Raw genomic sequence first — 3,756 nt, forward strand, 5'->3', positions numbered from 1 at the left:
ATATAATAATTTGTTTTTCACATTCTAGGACTCAATCTTAATGGTTAGAGGGAGTAATTAGTAGACGATATTTTAAGTTACGGAGTCAGACACAAAAACGTACTTTCTATGAATAAACATACCTTTTCTTTATGATGCATTCGAATTTCTGGTTTCCAAAATGTTGGTGGTCCAAAGTTTGGACCCCTTAATGTTAACTTTGTGCTTATTTCGCTTTATTTAACGAACTTTTTAAGGGAATTGAAAAAATTTTTCTCACAATTCTAGAATTTATTTATCTAACTATAATGCCACGAAAAAAATAATTTGTGTTAATTGTTTATTATTTTGTATGATTTTATTTAACAATAGTCGTGATTTAATTTAACAATAACAATTCTTTGCATCATTTTAAAGAATGTAATTTTTCTTGACAAAATGCAAAATTTGAGCGAATTTGGCCAAATAGTCCCCAAGAAATAAAATTGTTAAAGAATCCTATACTTGAAATTCGATTTTTCAAGAACGTCTTTATGTCTGACTTTGTAATAAATATCGTTTGCACAACTAAATACTTGACGTCTTCCTCTAGAACCGTTAAAGGTCAGGTTCTTAGGACAAGCGCCTTATCTGGGCGTCAGCTGGACGTCAGCGCCCCGCTGACGCCAACAAAATACTGGTTTGTTAGCTCAAGCAAAGATTGTATAAGTGTAAAGATGGGAAACTCGCGAAAGTCGTAAGAAAATTTGGCACAATGCCAGCGCTTCGTGTACGGCGGAGAAGTTTGTCTCCAGGGGCACAGTGCAGCGCATGCGCATTATCATCCTTAGTTTTGGAAGGAGAGTTTGGAAAGAGAAGCACATGAGAAATCAATCAATGGCGGACGTTAATTTGACAATTATCCCTAACAAGTAAGTGCGCTTTGTATAACCTATCTTCTGTTGATTTTTTTCTCCTTGTTTTCAATTTTGATAAAGATTCTAATCCTCTTTTTTTCTTTCAATATTTTTCAGTGATTCTTCTGTGCGCAAAGCAAAGAATTATGATAGATGTGCTTACTGCAATGTAAATAGAGCGGGTTATCCAAATTTGAAATTGTTTCGCTTTCCTCAAAATATCGAAATGTAAGTAAATAGTTAAGCATTTTCGAAGATTTCGGTAAATTATTTTTCAATGATTGATTATATGAACCTATTAGATAAGACTGACTTAGAATTGTAACTAAATGTGTGACTAATTTATAGTGTCTGACTTTAATTTAATTTCATTTGGTTTTAAAATTCTGTATAATTCCATAAGTGCGTTTATCTTTTTTGGTCGGAATTAAATATTTACAAATGAAATTTATGTATATAACTAAGTAAAAATTTAAATGTTTTTCAAGAAATGTGAAAAAGATCTATAAATTTGACATTTTAAATTTTTGAAAGTTCATTACATATGCAAACCTGCCAACTTTTACGCATTTGGCGTAAAATTTTATTTCTATATTTAAAGTGGTAGTAAAATGTTTGCTTTCTATACATTCCTTGCATTTATAAACTTAATTTACAATCTTTTTTGATCACCACTAATTTTAAAAAAATTAAGCATATATAATAATATGTATTACGTTCTTTGCACACCGTTTAAACTTTTTCAAAATATAGCGTATGTTGCTGCCTAAAATTGTAATTTAAATTCCATTTTACTACCACTTGGGAAAAGCATCCTCGAAAGGATAAAAAGTTGGCAAGTATGCATATATGAAATTATTTAAATAGTGTTAAGTGTAAAAAGTGTTACTTTTTATTCATATAATATTTATAGAGTGGTTTATAGTAGATATATATATATATTTTATTTGTCTGTTAGCTCTAAATGTCCAGCAAACAGTACCGTCTTTACTTATAGGCACACAGGGCAATGCCCGGGGACCCCATTTTCTCAGGGGGCCTTAGAGAATCGTACTTTTTCGAAAAATTGCATTAAAAAGAATTTAAGACTAAAAACATTACCTTATATATTAAAAAAAAATTTTTTTTTATAGAGTATGCATATTTTTTCTACAAATGGTGATTGATTATCAAACACCAATAATTGGAGTAGTTTATCACCAAGAAAACTTAAAAAGTTAACCGAAAACTATTTTTCTTATTTTATTATATGAGGATTACAACTGGTTAGCGTATCAATTTTTTTTAAACTATGCATAGTTTAAAAGTACTTTATTTGAGTTTTTGTGGTAATCAAAATTAGTTAAAATTATTGCATTATACAGTCTGGTCAAATTATTAGACGCACTATAAGATTCTATGTAAAATCTTAATTACTCAGGTGATACTACACAGCTATATTGTATTTACGCTACTGAAACCGGTTTCTACTTGTTTACGTTTGTGTATCAATTGGTTAAATTAGGCGATATGTAATATAAATTCGACAAAATGTAATAAAAATACAGATTATTTATTGTATCAGGTACTATATTATAATATTATAATAATTAGGTCAAATTAATAGACGCACTGTAGTTTTTTAATAATGACATGATTTGCACGAGTTTACATACTATACTTTTATAATTAAACATACGCGTTAATTTATTAATATAATGTATTTAATTATAAAAGTATTAATATACATGTTAATACTTTTATAATTAAGCATACAAATAGATTTTTATTCGGGATATTTTTCATTCACCTCCTATTTGTATTTATTTTTAACGTATTTCAATTCATTGTTAACCAACTGATACACTAACGTAAAGAAGTGAAAACCGGTTTCAGCTACGTAAAAACAATAAAGCTGTATAGTAAAGCTGTACCTGATAATTATAATTTTACATAGAATCTTAAAGTGCATCTAATAATTTGGCCAGGGACTGTATCTTAAAAATGATTTATTTTTTGTATGTGAAGTTTTTTAGTTTGTTTTTAAGCATTACGACACATTACAGGTCTAAAATATTTTTGTGCCCTGGGCCCCTGCATGCTATGAAGATGATACTGCCAGTAAAACATAAATTTAATTGATTTTGTTATTTAATCCCCCAATGAATTGTTTTGTTGTTGAATTTCCTTTCTAAATATTTTCCTTAAACACTGCCTGCTTTTTTAAAACTATTTAATAAAATATTAATACTTAAGAAAAATAATACATATAATTTATTAATGCCATACATTTTAAGCTCCGTTCTCGAATTAGACAGCATTCTTATGTCATATTAGCACTTTAATCTTACTGTGTGATTTTTTTTTAATATTAGGTGCAAGAAATGATTAGAGGCCAGCAAAATTGTATCGTTACGGAATGTTGATACTGACAGACTGACTACATAACAGATGTAGATTGTGTTCAAGACATTCTAAAATTAAAGATTATGTATCAAAAATAATGCAGACTTGTTCCTAGTGCAGTTCCAATGAACCGATATTGCATCTTTTTAATTTTATGTTATTTTATTTCATAAGCTTGCTCAAATATTTATTTATTGTATAAAATGTATACAATTTTATTTGTGTAATTTTTATTTTATTGAAAAGTATATTCTTAAAATATATAACCAAAAAGAATATTTTTAGATACGTTTAATAAAGATAAAACAAATTCTGCAACAAGTGTCTTATTTATTTTTTAAAAACTCTAAGTATATATATAATTGAAAATTTTTATTTTTATATAGCACATTTCTTATACATATACACACATGGAAAAATTAACAAAGCGAAAAAGTTTTTTTTTTCCAAGGGGAAATAAATTTTACTCAATTTTTTAAAGTTTTAATGAATTTTT

At 27.7% G+C, this 3,756-nt stretch overlaps 1 long non-coding RNA gene across 1 annotated transcript; it reads left to right on the top strand.

Annotated features, from left to right (window-relative positions):
- The first annotated feature begins 755 nt into the window (after positions 1-755).
- On the top strand, positions 756-3,434 carry LOC147816358 (uncharacterized). The gene is made up of 3 exons (XR_015433853.1): positions 756-890; positions 993-1,103; positions 3,230-3,434. It is a non-coding gene; the product is annotated as an uncharacterized LOC147816358 (long non-coding RNA).
- Positions 3,435-3,756: the final 322 nt, after the last annotated feature.

The sequence above is a fragment of the Parasteatoda tepidariorum genome, chromosome 1 (genome assembly GCF_982258835.1).
Source record: "Parasteatoda tepidariorum strain Cologne lab strain chromosome 1, Ptep-v5.0, whole genome shotgun sequence".
NCBI lineage: Eukaryota > Metazoa > Arthropoda > Arachnida > Araneae > Theridiidae > Parasteatoda > Parasteatoda tepidariorum.